This window comes from Heteronotia binoei, chromosome 8, assembly GCF_032191835.1.
Source record: "Heteronotia binoei isolate CCM8104 ecotype False Entrance Well chromosome 8, APGP_CSIRO_Hbin_v1, whole genome shotgun sequence".
Taxonomy (NCBI): Eukaryota; Metazoa; Chordata; class Lepidosauria; order Squamata; family Gekkonidae; genus Heteronotia; species Heteronotia binoei.
The window spans coordinates 30,608,892-30,623,271 of NC_083230.1; positions in this window are offsets into that span (position 1 = coordinate 30,608,892).

Consider the following 14,380-nt stretch of genomic DNA (forward strand, 5'->3'; position numbering starts at 1 on the left):
CTTCCTGCCATAAGGACAAGTAGGTCACTGTGGCTAGCTTGGGGGGGGGGCGGGGGGGTGAGATATGGGACCAGTTCCCTGACCTGCCTTAGCTGGAAAAAAGCAGATCTGGCAGTGGCAGTAACCTGGGCCTCCATAGTCAGAGAAGCATCCAGGAGTACCCCCAAGCTCTTCACCCTCGATGCTGGCACCAGTGGAGCCCCATCAAAGGATGGGAGCCTGATTCCTGATCCTGGCCCCCTGCAGCCCAGACATAGGACCTCCATCTTCGATGGATTTAGTTTCAGCCAGCTCTGTTGCAACCATCCAGCCATGGCCTGTAATGCTCCACCCAGCACCTCTGGGGCTAAGTCTGGGTGGCCATCCATTAGTAGATACAACTGGGTGTCATCAATGTATTGGAGACGACCCAGCCCAAATCTCTGGATAATCTGAGCAAGGGGGCGCATATAGATGTTAAAAAGTGTTGGGGAGAGAATTGCTCTCTGTGGCACACCACATTCTAATTGGCGTCACTGGGACAACTCTCCCCCAAGTGCTGGCCTCTGTCGGCAACCATGGAGAAAGGAGGCCAGCCACTCTAAGGCGAGCCCCCATATCCCTGCATGGTCAGTGTCTGCAGTAAAATTGCTCAAACTGACCCTAAAGAACATCTCAATAGCATCGCAGCTGTGTTGCACTGGAATCTTTGCGAGAGGTATGGCTTACCGTCAGCCAGAAATTTGTGGGAGCACAAATCAGACAAGGTCATGGAGAATGATGAAACAAAGATCATTTGGGACTTCCAGTTGCAAATAGATAAACACCTGGAATATAACAGCCCTGATATCACAACTGTAGGGGGAAAAATGGAAAATAGGGTTTGGATCATTGACACTGTAATCCCAGGAAACCACAGAATAAAAAAAGAACGAACAGGAGAAATCATGAAATACCAAGACATACAAATAGAGTTAGAGCACCTCTGGGAGAAGAAGGTTACTATTATGCCAAGTATCATTGGAGCCCTTGGAGCAGTGCTGAGAAGTCTCAAGGAACACCTGGATATTTTGGGCATTAAGAAAATACCAGCTCAGTGCCAGAAGACAGTGTTGCTTGGAACAGCAAGAATCCTGTGAAAATATATCTGCAGTTCCCAAGAACTTGGCTAGATCTCAAACTGCAGAACATTGCCTACCTGACAGTGAAAATTTATTATCACCAGCAGCACCTTTCCCATCATACCTTCCAGATTTCTTCTTTCCAGATAATCCTGGTTCTCCTCCTTGTTTCTGGCCTTGTGATCAACCTGTAAGAAAGTCATGATGGTCCACTTTTACCTCACAACTTGAGAACCATTGAACTAACTCACACTGGATATAGTTGCCTGTAATTGCTAGGGAAAGGTTCAAAATGTGTACTTTCCCCAATCACTGCAGCACTGTAATAGGCAAAAACTCCCACACCAAACAAGGCATGCAGTCACTGCTGGTGTAAATACATCTCTCTGAAGCATGGAGTAAGCAATTTGTGCAGTCTAAACTGTGAATGGCTTTCCAGATATCTCCTCTCTTTATTGACAATTCTATGCACTATTCGGAACTTCATTTCTGGTGTTCACTTCCTAAATTCAGAACATTCTGCTTTGCAACATCTGGAAATGCAGTTAGCATTCTGTTTACTCTATTGCCTTATTACCTTGTTGCAGATCAGCAGATGTAGGACTATTGTAATTATATTTCAATGTTTCATATATGTTGCATTTAATTTTTTATATGAGAAACTGGGTTATACTGTTGACTATGTATCTCTTTGTGTATCTAAAATACACAATCTGAACACACCTGACCTATTTCATGTCAGTACAAGCTCAGTTTTATTTCTGGGATTTCCTTTCATAAGCGTATCCGGTGCTGACTCAACAGTTCATTCCTTGCTTCCACCCTCTGGAATAATAACTATTTAAATTTTATTTTTTCTGTACAAAACTCAGAATGGTACTGGTAAAGTTGCACTAATTTGGGAGGGCCGGCGTTCTTTAGAGAATGAAATGAACTTGATAATTTCTACTTGCACTGGATCCAAGGGTAAATAGATAATGTGTGCCTTGTATGGAATCCAGAAAGGAATACCTCCCACAACAGCGGGTATGATTCACTCTAAATTAAAAGCCTCGTTCCGAAAAAGGATCCCAATTGAAAAGTTTTTTGGAACATAATGTCAAGTAATACTAATGCAACTGTTTTCTAAACTTGTTGCAGAGCATTCAGGCTGAATAGAACTAACAAGATTTCTTTACTGCATAGAGACAGGAGTGTTTTGAAGTCAAAAGTCAGCATCATCTGGTGTGTGGCATAAATATACAGAATGGGAATGGCTTCTTTGATCTTAATACTTACTATTGCTCACCAATTTCATCTGACACAAATTTCAGAAAAAAATGAAAGTTTATTTTAAATTAGAAAACATATGAGTTAAAAAAAATGGACTATTGCTATCTATCATTAGTAAGCCATTTTGCACTTCTGCCTCTGCTACAAGGGGAGTGGTGACTTACACACACACACACACACATACACACACAACAACAACAACTATGTTTACTTAGTTGCCCCTATAACATTGCATGCTATGGATGTTTACAGGAAGAATGGAGAATATGACAAACTACAACTTAGAACTTGGTCACAAAAGGAACGAACATTTAAAAAGTCAGGGCACATTTCAATAAATTGCCTGAAAAAGAATATGTTTTTACTCTGGCACCAGAAACTTTCAAAGGCGAAAGTGTTCCAAATTGCTCCTCTCTCTCTGCCTAACCTATCTTACAGGATTGTTGTTGTCAGAATAAACTTGGAGACCAATAGAAGCTGCTCTGGTCTCCACTGGAGGAAAAAGATATGCACACACACTGTCTGTCTGTCTGTCTGTCTGTCTGTCTGTCTGTCTGTCTGTCTGTCTGTCTGTCTGTCTGTCTGTCTGTCTGTCTGTCTATCTATCTATCTATCTATCTATCTATCTATCTATCTATCTATCTATCTATCTATCTATCTATCTATCTATCTATCTATCTATCACAAAACAGGTTTCAGTTCACCATCACCACCCCAGTGAAGAGATCCCATTGAAAAGATGACTGGGTGTCTCCATCATATTTCTATTACTATCCCATGGATTTCTTGCCAGTCAAAAGTGATGATGTCCTGAGGATGAGGGGAGATATTTCTGGTGTGATTTTATCTGATGCACTAAACAACTGGATGTATTTATTAAAAGTATGAACATGTGCAAGCTGACTTAACAGGAATACTCGGAACTCCCTTGCTGAGAGTAAATGCCCAGCCCTTCAAGTTTATCCACAGCAGAACAAAGAGCTGCTTGCTAGGTAAGCAACCCCCTCGCTACTAGTTGGGCAACACGCCCTCAGGCCAGGATGCACGCAGAGCCCCCATGCCTACAGCTAAGCCTCTGTGACCTGAGCTGGCCCACCCTGAGTCATTGCACCCTAACTACATATGCACAGACCTGGGTACACTCCAAGGCGAACATGCCTGGACCAGGTGCACCCTGAGCTGGGCGTGTTTGGGCCCTGAGCTACTAAACATGGATCTGGAAACACCCAAACTGCTGCACTTGAAGTGGGTGTGTACTACACAGACTTGGGCAGGAGAGAAGGAGGCACTGCTGCAGTTCTGATGGGTGGGGAGCCTGGTAGCAATGGTAGAGCTGGTGGCCACCTGCTCTTTCTTCCTCCGTTCATCCATAATGGGGATGGGGGGTGAGGAAGGCAGGGGTGGGGATATAATTAACAGCAGTGCTGGGGCTATAGATGCTGCTCAGAGTTTCTGTTTGCCACTCCTGTCCCCCACATCCCTCTGGTGCCATAGGCCATAGCCTTGGGCAACACCCCCTCTGAACACAGTAGCCCTGACATAGACATACCACTAAATTCTGACTCAAGTAAATCCAGTTGTTTAGTGCATCCAGTTGTTTAGTGCATGGTACTGGGCCGGCTGCCCCTGGCAAATTTTGGTATAGAAGCTGATGCCAAATTTGTGTGTGTGTGGGGGGGAAATGTAGCTACAACTAAAGGCAGAATGGTAGCATTTTATTTCTAACAACCAAACTGAAATGTGAACAAAATGCTTTCTGGTCATTTGCATTTCATACTCTCTTTCACATTTATTTTACATACATTCAAGGATTATGGGAATGAACAACACTATGAAAAAGAGTGTGAGCCAAATACATAGTAATTATGTCAATATGCATAGCTGAAACTTGCCTGACTTTGAACTTGAAGTGGGGCCCAGTTCTAAGAGGCAGATGTTATCTTTAAGCTCTGTAAAGCTCATTACGGACAAAAATAGAGGACACAGTCAAAGCTCTCTGACTTATAAACTATTCAGAAATGCAGTTCCACACTATGGTGATAATTACTTATGCTCTTGTTGAGGCAAACTCACAATTCTGGAGCAGTTTAGGTTATATTTCCCAGGCTTAGGAAGCCTCCCCTGATGTATGTCAAAATTCATGTCTCCAAATATTTTATTTTTAGAAGCCTGGCTGCTGAAGAATCCTAGCAAGGACTATCGATTATGAGAAACAAGAAAATTATCTAGAGTTGGTTCTGCTCAGACATAATGTTTCCAATTGCCAGACCTTGATTTGAAGACTGGGATTGTGCCATAGGCTTATATAAACTTTTGTTTTCCTGTTCTCAGACCTCATATGCAAATTTACCTCTATCTTTCATGGTTTGCTTGAGTCAGAATTTAGTGGTATGTCTATGTCAGGGCTACTATGTTCAGAGTTAATCTGAGTTGCCTGAAAAGAATGACACAATGCCATGATTTTGAGCTGTCCCGGGCTGGATTCAGATGGGCAGCTTGCAGTGGTGGCCTCTCGGCTTAAAAAAAGCTGGCACAGTTTGAGGTGCCCTGCCATGAGCAGATGGTGCATGCCCTGAAGGAGCAGTCATACCATTCATGTGCTTGCATGGTGTGCTCCAGCTGTTCAGATGGCCCAGAAACATGCTATGCAAGTGCTTCAGCATTTTTTGAGGCAAAGTAGAGCTGTGGGAAGATGAGGTGGGTGTTCTTGTGGCTGGGGCCCCAGATGTGCATGCGTAAATGCACCTTTTAAATCCAGGGGTTGGAGGTGGCTGCGCTGAGGCAAAATGCCCATCTGAATGCAGCCCTGGTTAGTTCCACTGTTGTTCCCAATGTGGATGTGTTGCTAAATGATAGTTAAAGCAAGTTATGGAAGTGAAAGCGAAATTTGATTTGAAGACGGGAAAATTATGTCTCAAATGGACCGATATGGACAAGCAGAAAGCATCTCTCTGTCCATTAAGGTAGTAATTAGGAACATGGAAACATGAGTAACTATGAGTAGCATTCAACAGCTGTGTATATTTTGCTTTTAAAACAGCAAAATATACAAATTATGTGATAAATCAGGGGTGTCAAACATGCGGCCTGGGGGCCGAATCAGGCCCTCGGAGGGCTCCTATCAGGCCCCCGAGCAACTGACTCTTGTCTGTTTCCTTCTCCCTTTTGCTTGCTTCCTTCTGCATCTCGGCTTGATTTGCAAGGCTTGCTCAATCACACAGGAGCTACAGAGCAAAACCTCGATTTTCTCCATTGGTTGAAGCTCCTTCCCCTCCTGGTCCCCTGGGGAGGGAGGGAAAGAGCCAGAGCTTCCTTTGTCCAGTTCCCTGGATCCCATGAGAGAAATACAAAGAAAGTACCTTTAAGACCAATGTTTTAAGCGTGTTTTATTTTAAAGGGTTTTTTTTTTAAAATTAAGTCGTGTTTGTCTATCTTTTAAAAAGTTCATATCTCTGCTACTTAATTTTAAATAGGTACACACATGGCCTGGCCTGACACAGCCCGGCCCAGCCCAACAAGGTCTCATTTATAATAATGGTAATAATAATACGTTTTTATTTATACCCCGCCCTCCCCGCCAAGGCAGGCTCAGGGCGGCTTACAAAGCATGATATAATATCATGATATAACAATACACAGATAATAAAATCAATAAACAATGGCATAAATACAATATATAACTTAATATTAAAATTAATCTAAAAACAATACAATGGTGCTTATGTCAGAGCCGGCCCTTATAACAAATGAGTTCGACACCCCTGCAATAAATGATATAAATTGTATTATATTTATGATTATGCCTTATACAGCATATATAAACGTTAAGCCAATTAAGCCAACAGGCATATATTTCTTCATTTTGCATAATTTACTTCACTTGTGCTGGTAATGGGAAAGGGGGAAAAATCTAGCAGAACACTGAAGGACCACCTACTGAGTACTGGGAATCCTGTTCATGCTTCTGTCCCGTTGTCTGAGATTTCACCTGTTATTTCTCACAGTCTTTCAAGGAGTCTTACTGCAATTTTTTCATGACCATGGTTATGGTTCTATCACAGCAGTTTTGCTGCCATATGGATACTTAAGGTGCATTCACAAGTATCCAGTTGCTTATTCCTCATCTAAAGGACACAGGAGTTGTGCAGGAATAAATCAATATTGTTATATGAAAATCTAAGTTTTACTTTAGATTTCACAGATTACTTTTGTAAAATAATAGCTCTTTGTTGAAAATAATAGTGTCTCAGTTTGCTCATATTGTTCTCATAATACAATGGGGCATATCTATCTATGAGTGATAAGATTGCCAATTCTGAGTTGGGAAATTCCTGGAGATTTGGGGGTGAAGTTTGGGGAAAGCAGGGATATGCTGATTTACAATGCCATAAAATCTGTTCTCCAAGCTTTCTGTTTCCTCTGGGGGAACTAACCTCTGTAGTCTGGAGATCAGTAGTAATTCTGGGCCCTTCCTGGAAGTTGGCAATTTTAATCAGCAGACTTTATGTAGTGGGATTTTCCCATTTCCGCCTCCTACTACAGTCCACTGAGCTCCCTGAAAATTTGTTTAGGGTGGTGGTGGTTTGTAACAGGAGAATCAGTGACAATTGCTGCTGCTGCTTCTCAGTGCCAAAGACTTAAATAAGTACCAGTGTTTTCAGAGTTGTATATCAATATTTTTTTTTTGAATTATCTCCTTTTGTTGATTTCTCCTGGAGCAAGGGATAGCTTGTTACTATAGTAACAGAAAATGTGAGCTCCATTTAGGCAACCCTGCACCCACCCAGCGGGAACTGCTAAAGCAAGATAACTTTACAAAGAGGCCCAAATCAGGAAGTTCTGCTTCTTACTGATAGGTTGTTTTTATCCTCAGAGTTCTAAATAAATGTATCTCATGACAGCGAGAAGTGGTGCTAACTGCTCACTTGTTTAAATCTTTTTTTTTCTTGTCAAGGAAAAAATTGGACCAAAGTAACAACGTATCTGCATGTGTGTGCTGTTCAAAGAGAAGCAAGGCACACACTGGTGTGTGTGTGTGTGCCTTGCTTCCATCTGAATAGCACACACATGTAGACAAGCATGTAGACAGACAGACTGACAGACAGACAGAAATTTCCCAGAATTATTTCTAGACTATTGGGATATTTAGTTTTGGTATAGCAGAGTTTGTCCAGTCATAGTAGCGTGATACTGAGTCCAATAAATAAATATCCCAAGAAGTATATTACAAAAAAGGTAAACTTACATTTATTCAAATAAATCAAGTTCACATTCAGGTTGCAGTCAAAAGAATACTTTCCATATCACAAATGCCCAGCTAATGCAGCAGTATGTGTGTGGGGAGTATGGGGGCATCGTATCTACAGGGGAGACCTATAGAGACATGTGTCTCCAGAGAAGGCCATGTAAAGAGAGGGAGAAGACAAAAAGAGAGAGAGGAGTAGAGGGCAGTTCCCAGGTTAAGACAAAGAGAGGCATCCTATTCAAGTAGATAGCACCTATACAAGCTTGGGTTGCCAAATCCGACTCAAGAAATATCTGGGAACTTTGGGAGTGGAGCCAGGCACAAGGGTGTGGCAAGCATAACTGAACTCCAAAGGGAGTTTTGGCAATCATATTTAAAGGGGCCTCATGCCTTTTAAATGCTTTCCCTCCATTTGAAAATAAGGAAGAATGGCGCACCTTCTTCTGGGGCTCATAGAATTGGACCCCCTAGTCCAACCTTTTTGAAACTTGGGGAGTATTTTGAGGAGAGGCACCGCATGCTATGCTGAAAATTTGGTGCCTCAAAAAATAGCCCCCCCAGAGCCCCAGATAGCCATGGATCAATTCTCCATTGTACCCTATGGGAATCGGTCTCCATAGGGTATAATGGAGTGCCCAGCAGACATTCCCCTCCTCCACTTTCTGATAACCCTGAAGTGGGGGGACAGCCTCCAAACCAGGGGATCCCCTTCCCACACCTGGGGATTTGCAACTCTAATACAAACTTAAGAGTGATGTAGAGCCTTCCCAATATCCAGGCATGCTGAGTTGCTCATTCCAACACAGAGTATATAACTCACTAATGTATTTATTTAAAATATTTATTTCATTTGTTCTGGAGAAAATGGCTGCTTTCGAAGACTGCATATCCCTCCCATCCCTAAACCCTATGCTTCCAGACTCCACCCTCAAATCTGTTATTTCTGAAGATGGAGTTTCAAACCTCTAGAAACCCAGCATTGGCAAAAAAAAATTTTTGCTTTGACTTCACAGAACAATTCCAGTCTGGAACAGTGACAACTGTTGCTGCATGTTCAGTACAAGACTAGTCATAGTAGCTCCATATGCTGACAGTGCTTTTTCTATTACATCATATCAAAATGCTCTCTATTTGTCTCTCCTTCATATTCTGCAGTAGGGAGGAGGACTGTATATATTCCTCCACCTATGGCCTTTTCTACCATGTGACTGACTACCTTGTTTGTTTCAAATAGATGACTCTTTTTGAACTATACTTGCTGATTATGAAATAAGTCAGGAATTTCTAGTACTAAAATCTAATTTATTAAATCCAATTTACAGCTAACATTGAGCAGAGGGATTTAAGGCATATTCAAATAGGACTGGGTCAATGTTTTTCCCAGGTATTAAGAGGACTTCAAACTTGCCCCAGTTCTCATCTGAATCACTAACAGCTGGGGTCTAACAACACACATTGGGTAGTTTACTTCAGAGTACATGGTGGTAAGATGGAATATTACCCAAGTAGTATATGTTGTGTGCAACTGAGATGTCAGAAGCCCTGTTTGCATGCTTCAGTGAATTCACATATAATTCATGTACAGTTTATCTGTGCATTGAGAAATTCTCATGCACCATTCAGTACATATATAGTTAATCTGTGATTTAAACCCATTTACCAGGTACTGGTTGCCAATTTCATTTGTACATAGCTTCATTAAAACATGTGAACAGGGATACAGCGGTATGAGGAAGCCCAATTTCATATCTCTGCTCTACTTCTGATATTATACTTTTCTATCTACATTTTTAAAAATGTACGGAAGCATTAAAGGGAAGCAGCCAGAAAAAGTAAGAGATGCCATCTAAAACCTGTTTGGATATTACTAGACTGGCACATGAGCCAGTGATCTCTAGAAATTTCAGAGCAAACATGGCCGAATATGTCATGGAATAATCCAGATCAAGGGTGGGCATTTCTCAAATTGCTAGCTGTAATCATGTAATAAAGGGGTGTCAAACAGCTGGCTTGCAGGACATATAAGGCCCCTGCAGGGCTTGGATCTGGCCTGCAAGTAACTGACTTCCCCCTGTGCCTCTCCAGCTGTCTGAGAGGTGCAGGATGGTTGAGGTTTCCTCCAGCTTTTTCAGTCTCAGTTGCAGAAGCGGGATGAAGATCTCTCTCCCCCCCCCCCCCCACATACCTCCAAGACTGTCTGAGAGGTGCAGGTTGGCTAGGGTTTCCTCCTGCTTTTGTAGCCTCAGCTGTGAAGCAGAAAAAAGACCTCTCCCCCTCACACCTGGTATTACATTTTTGATACACATGGCCCAGCCTAACAAGTTCTCATTTATGTCAGATCTGGCCGTCATGAGTTTGACACCCCTGATTATTGTAATGAGTAATTTGCCATGAACGCACAATGGTCTACCACAAGAATCCAGTCATTTTCTTTATATTGGTTCACAATGTGGTAACAGCCACCACATGAGGTGATTCAAAATGTCTTCCGCATGACATGCACCATGAAATAAGTCTACGTATTTACATTTTTTTGTGAACTGATAATTTTATACTGAAAATTTATCTCCAGCTATGAATAGTTTGTAGCGGGCATTATGAAACAAGACTAAACAACTGGGACTTTAAAAAATGTGGCCCCATCCTAAACAATGGTTTAATTATTTCAATAAACTCCAGTTGAAATGTATTTTGTTCATAACCTGCCAGGAAGTAGGCACTCAAGAGAAATATTTGCCTGATATTACTATTGCAAAGTCATCTTGACCTTGCAAAGCAGACAGAGCTGTTTAAAGGGGTGAACTTTTAACTGAAAACAGCCTTCCTTCCTACAAACTGATCTGATCTTTGCTCTAAAGCTGTAAAGATAAAAACCATGTATTATAAGAAGATGGCACAGAAGTCACTGCATTTCATCTTTAGCACATTTGTCACTTGTAATGCTTTATACTTTATAACATAGATGAATCTAGGGCGTATAAAATATAATTTTTTTAGTCTTGAAAGCAAGTAGGACAATATGAAATTCCTTCTTCGCTGGTAGCTAGCTTAATTTTCTATGACTCTGTTCTTTGTGCTTTTCTTACCCTATTTCCCTCTTTAGTGCAGGCCCCATGCCACATGACTTTTGTACATGCGAGTCCCATGGTCCACAGCAGACCCTTTTTGCTTGTCAAAGTATCCCTTCTTCCTTTTTTCCCTGGAAGAAAAACTGGTTGCATGCTATCAATTTTGTTTCTGAGTTCTTTGTAGACATTTTTTTTTGGCTAAATGTTTTGTATAGTACTACACTATTACTCTCTGCCTCATTAAACAAATATGGATCAATAACACTGCTGTCAAAAGGTAGCTGATGGGTCATTCAAGAGGGCAACTACGTACACACATTTTCCAAGAAACTATCTGTGGCTAATTTTAAATGATGTGTATAATATTATTTGAGCCTTTTGGTGCCTGGGAAGAATTTTAGAAAGCTGTTTCTCAACATGAACTTTAAACATATTTTTATCCTGCATTTTCTCAAAGAACTCAAGATAGCATACATGAAACTTTTCTCTCCCACTGTTTTCTCACAACAATCCACGAGGCAGGTTAGGCTGAGAGAGATAAAGAAACTCAGGTTTCTGTAATATTAGTCCTCATCACATATACACAGGACATTTACAGTGCAACCCTAAACAGAGTCAGTGGTCTTAGAAGCTGTGACTCTTCTTAGGACTATTAGTATTTGCTAAATATTTGTCTACAGAGGTCAGTAGTAGCATGTGATTATGATTTTTGTTATATTTATATGAATATTTTCTGAAGACAAGTTTTATTTTACTGAAAAAATGCCAGGCTTGTTCTTATTTTCTTTTGCATTCAGTAAACTGTTTTCTAGCACCTACAGAAGTCCACACCTTTTTGTTTTCCTGTCCATTGGGATGCCTTCCCTTCTACTTAACACAAATTGCAAACTTCCAGATGTTCCTCCATGCATTGTCAATAGCAAGAACAGGAAGCACAACAGGAACTACCTCAAAGATGCAGGACTTTCCATAGTGGTGCTTCAAATCAGGGAGAAAGAACCTGTCGCCTAGAAGCTATTATGCCTGGCGCTTCTCCTTAACTCACCTTGACTGGAAAAGTTGGCCAGAAAAAATGGATTAGAAGAAATCAGCAGGAATTTCAAAGATTAAAAAGGTCAGATGAACAAAACTGTAAAGTGCTTTAGCACATTGACACATTAGAGAAAATACAATGAAATGTATTGTTTTCAATACATTTAATCTTTGAAAAAGAAACCAAATCTGTACATTTGTTTTGGACCAATGAAACACCTTTTGGTAATTGAGGCTGGTTTCTGTTTAAATTTATCTACAAGATATTTTTAGCAGGGGTGTTACTTACAATAAAAAAAAAAATTATCCAAATTCTTAGAGGAACTGAAGAATGTGCTCAGTTTCCCAGAAGAAAGCCAATGCAAAATAATGTACTTTGGTTTTAATACCAGGGTCATACAATCCAAGGTGACAAATGTAAGAAGTGCCCGAGCTCATTAGCACAACTCATTTGCATATGCCACACACCCCTGACATCACCAGAAGGCGTACTAAATTATATCAGCTCAGCGTCTACCTTAAAATGCTTCTTGAAGTAAAATTTTCATAATGAAACTTTACTCCCATCATACTTTCAGTCATTTTCTCAAAAAAAAAGAGATCAGGTTAGTCTGACATGACTTGTTCTTGAAAAAGCCATGCTGGCTCTTAGTAATCACATCCATTTATGTGATTTATTCTTTGTCCATTTATTCTTTGTATCCTCCTTTTCTGAATCCTCCTGGATGGAATTGAGACCAACACTTGCATCTCCACACGTACTGCTCCTCTGCATATCACAGCTAATCCAATCAAGCCTGCTATTGTCATTCACTTTCTATTGCCTTTTGACATCTGAAAGTTTATATCTCTGGTACCTTGTGTTTTATGTCCTGCATGGCCCAGCCCAATAAAGTGGCATTTATGTCAGATCCAGCCCTCGTAGCAAATGAGTCTGACACCTCTGCATTACACTGTAGGACCCAGAGAAAAGGGTTTGAGTTTTTAAACTGATATGCTCTCTGGTACATCATTTTGGAATCCTGTGTGCAACCAACTAGCCACGGCCTCCAAAGCCTCGGTCAGGTCCTCTGGGATAGATTCCAGGCAGCTGTCCAACAGCAGATAGAGCTGCTTGGTGACATCCCAGCCCAAATCTCTAGCCCAGTAGGGCGAAAGGGTGCATAAAGATGTTAAACAGCATTGGCGAGAGGATTGCCTCCTCCAACAAACTACATTCAAGTGAGCGCAGTGGGGAGATGCTCTCACCCTCTGTCCCTGACCACAGAGAAAAGCAGAAAACCGTTGAGGGGCAGTCCTCTGAACTCCGATGTCAGCAAAGCAGTGGGTCATGAGATCATAATCAACCATGTTGAATGCTACCATTAAATCTAACAATAATAGCAGCGCAACCAAGCTCTGATCCAGGTGCTTCTGGAGGTCATCTGCGAGCAGGCCTGTAGCCACAGTAGAGCCCATAGGGTCCTGGCCCCACCACTTACTGTCCTGACTTCAGCAGCAGCAGCAGAGAGGCCCTCTCCTCCCTCTCCCAAGCTTGCCGAGCTGCAGTCTGTCAGTGAGTGGGGGCCCTGGAGCCTTGGGGCATGTGGTGTCTTTCTCCCCATCACCTCCTCACCACCGCAGCATGCACATGCTGGTGCCCGGCCAGTCCTCTATCTGATCAAGCAGCAGTCTGCATGGCCATGGGAGAACAGTGAGAGGTGCCTGGGAAAGCCTTGCCAAGGAACCTGAGGAAGCACAGGGGAGCTGTCACCCACAAAGGACCCAGGGCAGTGACTCTCGTGGGGAGGTGGCATGCCAGCCTGGCCTGGCAGGGGAGCCGGATGATAGGCCAAGGGAGGAAGCGGGTGCAATGCAGGGCACAGGCTGGCTGGCCATCATTACCTGGGCCAGTGGCTCAGCTTCTGATGGGGCATCACCACCAGATGTGCAGTGGTGCAGCACACAGGCGCCCTAGTTGCCCAATGCAGAGGAGCACATGGATGCCACATCACACCAGCAGGGGATCCACAGGACTCCAGCCTGCTTGCTGGCAGCAGGTGGAGAGAAGGATAAAAGGAGAGCTACTCTCAGAAAGAACATGAAATAAGTTAATAGAAGCTTTCAGTTTTAATTCCTCTTATGCATTACTCAGACTTTGGAAGTACTTCTTCAGGAAGTCCTTGGAGGATTTCAATTCCAAAATCTGTCTATTTGCTGGCATCAAATTTGGCTTTTGTCCACCTTTCCATAGCAGTTATGGCCAGGAAAATGATTTTGAACAAGATTTATGTAGGATTGTTTAAAAAGTTCTGCTGGGAAGTTAGCCATTGCACCTGACTCTGCTGAGTTGTTGCTGCCCTCCTTGTATAAAACTGCTGGGCATCTGGGGCTCACTCCACCAGAATTCACAACAACCCATGCTAAAATGAAAAAGTAAAATGTGTCAGGATAGCAGAAAGCAAGGGAATCTTTTTTTTTTTTTTGCATAACTATCAATAGAGACATTACTGGTACATAACAGAAATTTAGTTTCTTGCTTTCTTGTATGATTTTATTTACTATTTAACCATCACTTCCCCCAGCTCATAAAATAAAACATGAACAAGCTCTTTCTTGAAGTATTGCTACCACCACCAGAATAAAGGTTCATTTACTTTTAGGTTCTCTGTCTGGTGGGAAAT